The sequence below is a fragment of the Chiloscyllium plagiosum genome, chromosome 26, assembly GCF_004010195.1.
Source record: "Chiloscyllium plagiosum isolate BGI_BamShark_2017 chromosome 26, ASM401019v2, whole genome shotgun sequence".
NCBI classification, from domain to species: domain Eukaryota; kingdom Metazoa; phylum Chordata; class Chondrichthyes; order Orectolobiformes; family Hemiscylliidae; genus Chiloscyllium; species Chiloscyllium plagiosum.
In genome coordinates, this window is record NC_057735.1 from 6,497,084 (window position 1) to 6,509,198 (window position 12,115).

The 12,115-nt window shown below is 41.6% G+C and overlaps 1 long non-coding RNA gene across 1 annotated transcript in view; it reads left to right on the plus strand.

The window, feature by feature from the left end:
• The first annotated feature begins 1,651 nt into the window (after positions 1–1,651).
• LOC122563052 overlaps positions 1,652–12,115 on the plus strand; it is a 125,597-nt gene continuing 115,133 nt past the window's right edge. The window contains exons 1-2 of the long non-coding RNA XR_006315476.1: positions 1,652–1,913; positions 2,137–2,241. This is a non-coding gene — a long non-coding RNA (uncharacterized LOC122563052). The remainder of the gene's footprint in view (positions 1,914–2,136; positions 2,242–12,115) is intronic.

Here is a 12,115-nt window from a genome sequence, read left to right on the forward strand (position 1 = left end):
TGGAAAGTGTAGGTGCACAAAGGGATCTAGATAGCCTTGTCAATAAGTCACTCAACACTAACATGTCAGTGCACCAAGCTATTAGGAAGGCCAATGGCATGTTTAGGGTTCATGAATAGAGGATCTGAGAACAGGAGCCATGAAGCTTTGCTTCAATTGTACAAGAGCTTGGTTAGACCTCCCCAAGAATATTATGTGCAGTTTTTGTTTCCTTCTCTCAAGAAAGATATTATTGCCATAAACAGAATGCAGTGAAGGTACACTAGCCTTGTTTCAGGATGGCCCAATGCCCTATGCAGAGTGATTGTGCAAAATAGACCTGTATTCTCAAAAAGAGAGGTGATCTCATTGAAACATGCAAAATGCTTAAAGGGAAAGACAGTGTTGATGTAGGTTAAATGTTTCTCCTCATTATGGAGTCGAGAACCTGGAAGGACAGTTTTCAAAATAATGAACAATGCCACTTAGATCTGGGATAGAGAGAAAATTATTTACTAACAGAGTTGTGAACCTTTGTAATTCTCTACCACAGAGAGTTGTGGAACCTCAGACTTTGAGTGTTTAAACTAAAGATCGATAAATTTCTGATTACCAACAGCATATGGAATTATGGGGGTGGGATGGGTAAAAGGCATTGATTGTATTGAATGGTGGGCCTACTCCTGTTCCTATGTTCTGACAGACTCTCAGCCTGGATTTGAAACCATCGCTTAGAAAGCTAGTTTCAAAACCATTACATATTCTCAGTCCCAAAACGATTATTGGGAATAAGTAATTCCGCAAGTTCAAACAAATTCCTCCCACACTGATTTAAAAGCAGGGGTGGTTATTTGTATAAATATGTTTGCGATTGGCCTTGGTATTTTCTCTGTGTGATATGTGTGATTAAATCCTAAGCCCATTTTAAAATAACAAATTTTTAATTTTTTAATATAACCTACAGGGAAGTAACTTGGTAAATTATTACTTGTGAAATTCTCAGGTTCTTATAGAATCATAGAGTCCCTACAGTGTGGAAAGACGCTATTCAGCCCATTGATTCTGCACTGACCCTCCAAAGAGCATCCCACCCAGAACTTATCCCCATAACCCGCATTTACCATGGCTAAGCCACCTAGCCTGCACATCCCTGGACATTACAGGGCAATTTAGCATGGCCAATCCATCTAACCTTTAAATCTTTGGACTGTAGGAGGAAACCCGAAGCACCCGGAGGAAACCCACGCAGATACCGGGAGAAGTGCAAACTCTATACATATACTGAAGGGTGGAATCGAATCGAGGTCCCTGGCACTGTTACGCATTCTTTGAGAAAATTATTCTATATATTTAATTATTTATAAATTTTACTTTCCCAGTGTGAGTTTGAAGTTCAATAAATGTATTGTTAAAGCATCGAATCACAGAATTGTTATAATGTAGAAGCCATTCTGCCTACACTGCTTCTATTACGTAGTGACAATCTCCTGCCTTTCCCCCCATCCCTGCACGTTATTTCTATCCAATTCCCTCTTGACTGCCTCAGTTGAACCTGCCTCCACCACCTTTTCAGCCTTATCCTGGACCTTTGGATCTCAAGAATGTGTAGGGAGTAGATTTTCTCTAAACGTACAACCAGCGATAGCGAGCAAATTCGCTGCCTTCACTCCCCTGCTCTGTGCTGTGGGAGTGTCACTAATGTATTTGCATCTCTGATTCCTACTCTAGGGAGAAGAGAGAGAGAGACGTTGGAGCAGAAATGCTCAGTCGTTGCCTATTATTTTACAACTGCATGAGGTGCAAGCTATGTGGCTGCTGGTTTGCTTAATTTCTGCTGTAGCTGCAGCCGTGATGATGTGAGCGAGTCGTTCCTGAATTTCTCTCTCAACATTGACTGAAGGCAAGAGGGGAACGCGTAAAAACAAAGATTTAAAGTGAGCAGGGCGGAAAATGTTTTACGTGCAAATCTCTCTCCTGCAAGATCTCTGGACCCTGTTGATTTTTTTTTAAACAATCAATATCTATAGTTATTAGCCTAAGCTGTTAAAACAGAATTGATGTGTGTCAAAGTGGCTATTTTGCTTACTGCACATTGATTGGGTGCCTGAATCTTAGGCTGCTCTCTTGGCTTTTGTGTGTGTGTGTGTGTGTTCACAGAGGGAGAGAGAGAGAGAAGGAAGCTCTCAGTGCGGAGCTCACAGAGCTAAAGCGAGGACCCAGCAAATACCAGTCGCTCACAGGAGAACCCCGTGGAACACTCGGGTGAGTAAAAAAGCGTCTTTGCAATGGGTGGCGACAGAACAGAGAGGAATGGGGAGAGGGCTGGCGAGAAGAGAACCGGGGCTAGCTCAGGGTGTGTATATAATGCAGAGGGAAGAGAGAGAGAGAAGTCAACAACTGGACAGTAAACAAGATGCTGGGGGAAGGGAGAAACAGTCCTTTTTGTTTGGGGAGGGGAGCTGGTGGGTGTAAGGATTTTAATAAGATTCAGTATTTCAGTTCTCTGACGGTAAGATTACTTTCCAGTGCAGTTCGCATTTTAAAACGAAGTAATTGTTCGATCCTCCTGTACCTGCGCGTTTCACCTCTTGAAATGTGTGTTTGTCTGATTTTAATGCATGCTACAGGGCCATGTTTATAAATATGAGCGACGCATAGTAACTAGCACAGCTTTTAATTCCAATCAGATTCGCTCTGAGCTGAGGTTCGTGGGGGTTTTGATTTGTTTTGTTTTATTGTGTGTGCATGTTTTATAAAGAAAAATCTGCAGTGGATATATCACCGGTCTCAAGGTTTCCATATGCACTCACCCTTTCTATTGTAGAGCCTTGCTAATGTGCAGCTTTGAGAATCCTGAATACATAGATGTAAAGTGATGCAGGGAGATGTTAGTCTAATACAATATTCAGGAGCAGACACATTTCACCCAGGGGTTCTCCAATGCTCAATCCAAGCCAACAGGATTTATACACTGCATTGGAATCTCTATAGATATTGGTGATGGGTGGCAGGGGGTATTGTTTTGTGTTCACACTATAGTATTTGGTACTGGGTATCACGGGCACAGTGTATGTCTTTGTGAGTCATGTTGAAGTTACTGATAATTCTGAAGCTACCACTGCAGGTTTATCAAGTGTTAACTTGTGCTTGTTTACCAGTAAATAGCAAACAGTTTTGTGTATATATCTGTTTTTGAATATGCAGAATTGCATAGCATAGCTAGCCATTCTGCTAATGTTGGTTCTTGTGAAAGGGCTATCCCAATGAATCTCAATCCTCTGCTCTTTCTCCTTTGACCTGAAATCATTTTCTTTTCATGTTGTAAAGTCTGTACCCAATATATGAGGGATGGGGTGCGTGTGGGGATGGGGAGGGTGGTGGTAGTTGTGTTAGTTAGCTGGATTATCATGTCAAGTGATGCCAACTGCATGGGTTCAAATCCTGCACCACCCTGAAGGGATGTCCTTCTCAACCTTTCCCTCGCCTGAGACATGGTGACCCTCAGGTTAAACCAAAAGATAAAATGCTGGAAAATCTCAGCAGGTCTGGGAGCATCTGTAAGGAGAGAAAAGAGGTGACGTTTCGAGTCTAACTGATCCTTTGATAAAGCTGCTTTGTCAAAGGGTCAGTTAGACTTGAAAAATCAACTCTCTTCTCTCCTTACAAATGCTGCCAGACCTGCTGAGATTTTCCAGCATTTTCTCTTTCGATTTCAGATTCCAGCATCCGCACTAATTTGCTTTTATCTCAGGTTAAACCACCAACCTCTAATGAGAGAGCAGACCTATGGTGGTATTATATTCAAAACTCTTGTATTTAGAAAAAAAAACACAAATTGCTGGAAGAACTCAGCAGGTCTGGCAGCATCTGTGGACAGAAATCAAGAGTTAACGTTTCGGGTCTGGTGACCCTTCCTCAGAGCGGTCAATCACTTGAGCTGAAATGTTAAATTTGATTTCTTTCCACAGATGCTGCCAGACCTGCAGAGTTATTCCAGCAATTTTTATTTCTGATTTGCAGCATCTGCAGTTCCTTTGGTTTACCCTTTCACTTAGGATTGGTTGAGCAGCCACGCAATGGACCATAGAACCCATGTCCGGTAACTTGGAACTTTCTTGCTGCGCGAGTGTACTCATTAGCAAGTGATTGCCAAAGACAACAACCTTTTTCAAAGTGACCATTGAATCTGCTTCCATCAACTTTGCAGGCAGCACATTCTCAATCATAAGAACTCATTGTCCAAAAAACAATTCCCATTGCCTGTCAGGATATGGCATTTCCCTAACTCTGCATTCTCTGTTCACCAACCCTCCTGCCAATGGAAACTGTCTCTCCCTATCTATGTAGTCAAATTATAATTTGTGTGTAAATATATATACAACAATTACATATTACAAATGAGACAATACTTATAATAACAAGACAAAGTGAACAACATCTGATGATCAATTTGAATTAATCTTTCAGGGCAATTCTTCATATAAACTGGTTTTGTGTTATTTATATAGATGTTATTGTCTTCAAAAAGTTAAGAAGCACGGCCAAAAGAGAAAATCCTGGTCACCACTTGGGATACCATATTTTTTCCTGAAGGCATTAGCCTCTGATGGAATCTAGATCTTGGATCCTGTACACTTGCATAGGTTGTTCTAAAACCAAACAATGCAGATCTGACAGCATCTGTGGAGTAAGAAACAGAATTAACATTTTGGGTAGATGACTCTTCATCAGAACTTGGAAAAATTAGACATGTGATAGGTTTAAACCAAATGAACAGAGGAAGAGGGTAAGAATAAAAGGACAAAGGGAAACATCTATAATAGGGTGAAAGACAAGACAGAGTAAATAACAAAAAAGTTTTCTGATGCAAGACCAAAGAAAATGATAATTGGACCAGTGAAAGAAAGAAAAGATTTATCTACATGAGGTTTGAATAGAAAAATAAGCTACAGGAAAACAAGTGAATGGATCAAATTGAAGACAGAGGTTTCAGTTGGAAATTGTTGAATTCAGTTGAGTCTGGAAGGTTGCAAAATGCCTAATCAAAGGTTGAAGATCTGTTCCTCAAATGTACTTTAAGCTTGATGTTGTAGTAATGCCTGTTAGTTTCTCACCCAAATGGACTTTCTTTGTGTGCAACTTTAGACAGTGGAATGTTTACTTCCTGATAATCACTGGCACTGACTACTCACACTGCTGGTTATCCAGGCCAGAATGTGGCCTGCAATAATCAGAAATGATTTGGAGGTGCCAATGTTTGAGGTAACCTGGTGTTGTGCAATAATTGGAAATGCACTGATGGTAGGTGGGATTCTTTTACCAGTCATCTTTGGAGAGTTAAAACTTGAGTTTACGATATTCAATCATCAGGAAAGAAATATGTCCATTCTGATACTGTCCTTGACTAAAATCCATCTAAAAAAATGGATTCAGGATCAGGAGTACAACCTCTGCAACTTTTCCCTTTCTGAACCAAGGTGCTTGAAGTCAGTTTTGTCACATTGACTTCTCTCCGTAACCATGAACAAATCACCAAATACAGACTATCAGTTGGGACAAGATGAGTTTCATGGCTCTGATGTCTTCCACTGAGGAAAGTGGAAATGACCGAGGTGCTCCTCTTGATACCTGTTGTAATTCATTTCATTTCTTTACACTAAACAAAGCATTTTCTCTTGTTTTTGACTGAGTGGAAATTTCGGTGCTGAAAATCAGAATACACCTTCGAGAGTTACGGTTTCCTGCCTTTATTTTAAACTGCTTCATTCAGAATTTAAGGAATGCATGTAGAAACAAGGTTGTCAAAATGTGAAGCGGGGACAAAGAAGCTTAGCACAAACCAAACATCACATCCAGTGTGTAACTGCTGCCAACAGCAAGACACAGCATTGTTCTTAATCTTATTGTTAATCTGTTCATCAGATGTACAAATATGAACAAGTGAGGTTCAGGAAGGTGGTTTTTGTAGGTTTTTGGATGTTTTGACCAGAGTGCAATCTTCCTTTGTACTGTTTTTGTTTTGATTTTTGGAGAAAAGAAAAAAAGTAATGTTTGTGTGTGGACGGCTGGGAAGAGAATGAAAAGACAAAATGCCTCCTATTGCTAGCTCATCTTGTTTGCTACGTTGGAGAGCTGTTACAATTTTGCATGCTATCCAGATGGTGCCTGTGTGAGATTTGAGCTGTAAACAGAGTCAAATCTGTAATCTAGGGAAAAAAAACACAATATTCTCTTAACAGCTGAAATGATTTGGTAAACAGAGGCATTAATAGTGAACTCGAACAAAGGATGGTTTTGATTTTTTTAAAATGTCTGTTTACTTAAATTAATATCTTATCAGCAAGTGTTTAAGGTAAGTGGAGCTGATTGTATCTTGCAATTTATGCAGCACAGGCTGGAGGGAAAGCTAATTTTAACCCCAAACCTATTGTGCCCTATAAAGTAGAAGACCTAGCCACCGTTACTTAGTCTGGCCCATATGTGGCTGCAGTCCCTCAGCAATCTAATTGGAGTCTTTAATTTCCCTCTGACATGGGTGAACAATCTAGGCAGTTGAACCAAACATTTGGTATCCAAGGATTGAAACATCGGAGCAGCAACAGATCATTTAACCACCTGACCCATCATTTGGGATCATTGGCTGATTATCTCCATTATTGCCATCTTCCGACATTACTGCTATATCCCTGGATGTCAGCAATATCTAGAAATCTCTCATCCTTGCACCTTGAATATATTCATGATTGAGCTTCCACATCCCTTCTCCATTAGAGAATTCCAAAGGTGCACCCTTCTTAAAATCCCTACCATAGGAAAGCAGGCCATTCAGCCCATCGAGTCTGCACTGACCTTCCGAACAGCAAACAACCTAGACTTAGAACCCAGACCCCAACCGCCATCCTCTCCTTGTAACCCTGCATTTCCCATGGCTAATCCACCTAGCCTGCTCATCTTTGGACTGAGAGGAAATTGGAACACCCAGAGGAAACCCATGCAGGCAAGGAGAGAATGTGCAAACAGATGAATGAATGTCCATATAGACAGTCACCCGAGGGTGGAATTGAAGGAGGATCCCTGATGTTGTGAGGCAGCAGTGCTAACCACTGCACCACCGTGCCGACCCTTACCTCAGTTCTAAATTGCCTCCCCCTTATTCCGAGTCTGGATGCATGTTAAATGCCAACCTTACTGTGAATACCCACACCAACAAAATAAATGGTTAGAACTTTCATACATTTTTGTCTGGTTGTGAATTTTTTCAAGGCATGTCAGCCTGTTGTTGCAGTTGGAATTTAATTTGAAGCAAATCTGCAGAAGGCAACATGATGTTATTTCTTGATCTAGACACTGTTCATTTTAGGTTTATCTAAATGCACCGCTATTGGAGATAACTGGAGCATCTGTGGGGTAGATACAGGGCAAGAATATGACTTTTTAAATATCTAGTAGAATAGAAGATGAAACCATATCACTGGGAGCTCACTGGGGAATATGTATCCTTTTTCTTGGACGTGGGTCCATCAGGCATTGAGTGTCTCTTAGTTTCTTTGTTAATCCAAGGTGAGAATTCCATTTATTATTTGAGTCTATCACTTTGTGGTTTAGATGAGGTAAGTGTTTTCCTATATCGTACTAGTTGGAGTTGGGGGATAGAGGTGATATATCGATGGATGGAAATGAAATGTTTGGTTTCTGCTTCAGGCAGCTTTGAGATTGCATGTGCTCTCTTGGGAAAACTTCAAAGAAACAAAGTCAAGAGTCAAGCAAGTCAAGTCTGATCAAGAGCAAAAACAGTATTCAGTGTAACTAGTCCCTAGATTTCATTGTTGTCAGTGTCATTGGTAGGGCCAGTATTTGGTACATGAAATGTAGAAATAGAAGTAGGCCATTCAGTCCATCAAGGTGGTAAAAATAATGACTGCAGATGCTGGAAACCAGATTCTGGATTAGTGGTGCTGGAAGAGCACAGCAGTTCAGACAGCATTCAAGGAGCATGCTGCCTGAACTGCTGTGCTCTTCCAGCACCACTAATTCGTTCAGTCCATCAAGCCTGCTCTGTCAGTCTGTTTAGATCATGACGGATCATCCAACTCAACACCATTTTCCCACAATCTCTCCATATCTCTTGACGTCATTAGTCTCCAGAAAGTGATCAAACTAGTCTTGAACCTGTTCAATGACTGAGCTTCCACTGTCCCTGGGGTAAAGAATTCCAAAGATTCACCAGTCTCTGAGTGAAGAAATTCCAATCTTAAATGGTCTACCACTTATTATGTGACAATATTCCCTGTTTTAGATTTGGGGTGGCATGGGGGAGGCAATGATGTAGTGCCATGTAGTCACTGCAGCAGTAATCCAGCACTCTAAGCTATTCTCAGGGGACATAGGTTCAAATCCCACCATGGTCGATGGTGAAATTTGAATTCAGTCAAAATCTGGAATTAAAACTGGAGTTTCTAATGGTAACTATTGTCAATTCTCATTAAAAACTCACAACTAATGTGCATTATAGAAGGAAATCTGTTGTCCTTACCTGGTCTGGCCTGTGATTCCAGACCCACATCAATGTGATTGACTCATAACAGCTGTCTGAAGTGGTCCTAACAAGCCAGTCGTCTCAAGTACAATTAGGGATGGGTAATAAATGCTGGCCCAGCATGTGAACCCCACATCCATGAATATTTTTTTCTTTAAATTCAGCAACCAGAGAAAACACCTTATCTGTATCCAGTCTGTCACACCTTATAAGTAGTTTGTACACTTCAAATCAGAGCAGAGGAAATAGTGTCAATCTGAATGTGGATAATAGGGACAAGCAGGAAGCAACAATGCAATTGGGCCAGCCTGAAACAAAAGGTTTGGTTTGTCTGGGTGGGGACAAAACAGAAGGAATTCTGATGGCTGCATCAGCAATGTCTTTCTACAAAGGTAAATTACTCTCTCTTTCTTATTCAACTGGGGACAATGGCAACTGTAATTAATTTCAGCTAAAATTGAAAAAAATCTTTAATAGAGAGAGTTGGTGAGTGAACTGAGTTAATGAGTAGATAAATGCATGATTGAGAAAGGATACACTGAGTTTGATGGATTAGAGTGGCAGGTGGTTTGTGTAGAGCATAAAGACCAAAATAAGCCAAAATGGCCTTTTGTGTACTGTAAATTCTATTTATCACAGATGATAGAATATGGACTAGTACAAAGAATCAGTGATCACACTGTTCAAATCTGGTTGGTGGTGAAGGTAGCAATACTAGAATATTTGGAAAGAGACCTTGGAGTGCAGGTTCATAGCTCCTTGAAAGTATAGTTGCAGGTAGATAGAATAGTGAAGAAGGTGTTTGGTATGCTTTCCTTTATTGGTCAGAGTATTGAGTACAGGAGTTGGGAGGCCATATTGTGGCTGTACAGGACATTGGTTAGGCCACTTTTGGAATATTGCGTGCAATTCTGGTCTCCTTCCTATCAGAAGGATGTTGTGAAATTTGAAAGGATTCAGAAAAGATTTACAAGGATGTTGCTAGGGTTGGAGGATTTGAGCTATAGGGAGAGGCTGAACAGGCTGGGGCTGTTTTCCCTGGAGCTTTGGAGGCTGAGGGGTGACCTTATAGAGGTTTATAAAATGATGAGGGGCATGGATAGGGTAAATAGGCAAAGTCTTTTCCCTGGGTTACTAAAAGGCATAGGTTTAGGGCGAGAGAGAAAAGATATATAAGAGACCTAAGGGGAAACCTTTTCACTCAGAGGGTGGTACGTGTATGGAATGAACTGCCAGAGGAAGTGGTGGAGACTAGTACAATTGCAACATTTAAAAGGCATCTGGATGGGTATATGAATAGGAAGGGTTTGGAGGGATGTGGTCCGGGTGCTGGCAGGTGGGACTAGATTGGGTTGGGATATCAGGTCGGCGTGAACAATTCGGACCGAAGGGTCAGTTTCCATTTTGTACATCTCTATGACTCGATCTCTCTTCAAAGCTCTGAGGAATACAGACTCAGTTTATCCAATCTTCTGTATAAGACAGTCCTGCTACCCCAGTAGTTAGTCTGGTTAACCTCCATTGCACTCTCTCTATGGATATATCCTTTTCCATTTCACTCTGTCAAATGGCAATCACCCTCGCTACCCTTGGAGAAACTACACCTGCAGAATACTGTTTTTGCTCTTGATCAGACTTGACTTGCTTGACTCTTGACTTTGTTTCTTTGAAGTTTTCCCAAGAGAGCACATGCAATCTCAAAGCTGCCTGGAGCAGAAACCAAACTACACCTGTGCAAACTTTTGGTCTCCTTTTCTTACATTGTCCAGTCCACAATAAAAAAAAGTACAGGGCACATCCATCCCAACCAACTACCATCCATTAGTCCATTCTCAATTTTCAACAAGGTGTCACCAACACACTTATCAAATAGCACATGCCCACTGACCCCCCCATTTTGTTTCCTCTAGGGTCACTCTGCTCCTGACCTCAAAACAGCCAATACAGCAATACGTGAAAAATGATAACATCAAGGAGCTTTAGCAAAATGAGTCCATTGGAATAGAGGGGCCAAAAGTCTCTGGTGGTTGGAGTCATACCTGGGAGATGATTTTGGTGGTTGAAGGACAGTCATCTCAGCTCCAGGACATCTCTGCAGGAATTCCTCAGGGTAGTGTCTTCAACCCAATCATTTTCAGATGTATCATCGATGACTTTCCCTCTATTATAAGTTCAGAGAAGGAAATGTTGACTGACGACAACTGCAGGATGTTCAGTAATATTTATGACTCCACTAATAGTCAATCAGTCACAGAGTCATACTTATACAGCTTGGAAACAGACCCTTCAGTCGAACTCATCTGTGCTGACTGGATATCCTGTACTGATCTAGTCCACCACTTCCTCTGGCAACTCATTCCATAGACACACCATTACATAAAAATATGTCCCTCAGGTCCTTTGTAAATCTTTCCCCTCTCATCTTAAATCTATGCTCTTCAATTTTGGACTCCCCTACCCTGGGAAAAAGACCTTGGCTACTCTCCCAACCCATGCCCCTCATGATTTCATAAACATCTACAAAATCGCCCCTCAACTTCTGATGCTCCAAGAAAAAAAGCCCCAACCTATTCAGCCTCTCCCTCAAGCTGAATCCCTCCAATCTCAGTAACATTCTTGTAATTTCTTTCTGAACCCTTTCAAATTTGACAACATCTTTCTATACCTAAACACAACAAGACATGGACAGTATCTAAGCTTGGGCTGAAATACAGTAAGTGATATTTGTATCACATATGTTCCAGGCAAATGACCATTTGCAACAAAAGAGCCACTTGACACCCAGTGCAGTGACCATTGCTGAATCCTCCACTCTCAGCATCCTGGGGAGTGGGGCAGGGGTGGGCAAGAGAGGGTTAGCCATTGACTAGAAGCTGAGCTTGATAACCATATAGTAAGATGTTTGCAAGAGTGAGTCAGAGGCTGGGAATTCAATGGTAAGTAACTCACCTTCTGACTCCTAAAAGCCTGTTCCCATCTACCATGGACAACTCAGGAGTGTGACGGAATACTCTCCACTGGGAAAAGAGCAGCTCCCACAAGCAGCTACTTTAGAAGCTTGACACCAAAGCAGCCCATTCCATTGCACCCGTTCATCACCTACGACACTTGTTTTTTCCACGGCTAATGCACAGTGAAAGCAGTGTGCGTCATCTACAAACTGCAACAAGTCACCTAGACTTCATAGACTATTGTGCTATCGTAAGGACAGACTGACGGGCAGAGGGGGTGGGGTGGCCATGTTGGTAAGGGATGATATTCAGTCCCTTGTGCAGCGGGACCTATAATCAGGGGATGTAGAGTCGGTGTGGATAGAGCTGAGAAATTCTAAGGGTAAAAAGACCCTCTTGGGAGTTATCTACAGACCCCCAAACAGTAGTCTGGATGTCGGATGTAAGTTGAATCAGGAGCTGAAAGTGGCCTGTCGCAAAGATGTTACTACAGTTATTATGGGGGATTTCAACATGCAGTAGACTGGGAGAATCAGGATGGTATTGGACCTCAAGAAAGAGACTTTGTGGAGTGCCTCCGAGATGGATTCTTAGAACAGCTGGTGCTGGAGCCGACCAGGGAGAAGGCAATTCTGGATCTGATATTGTG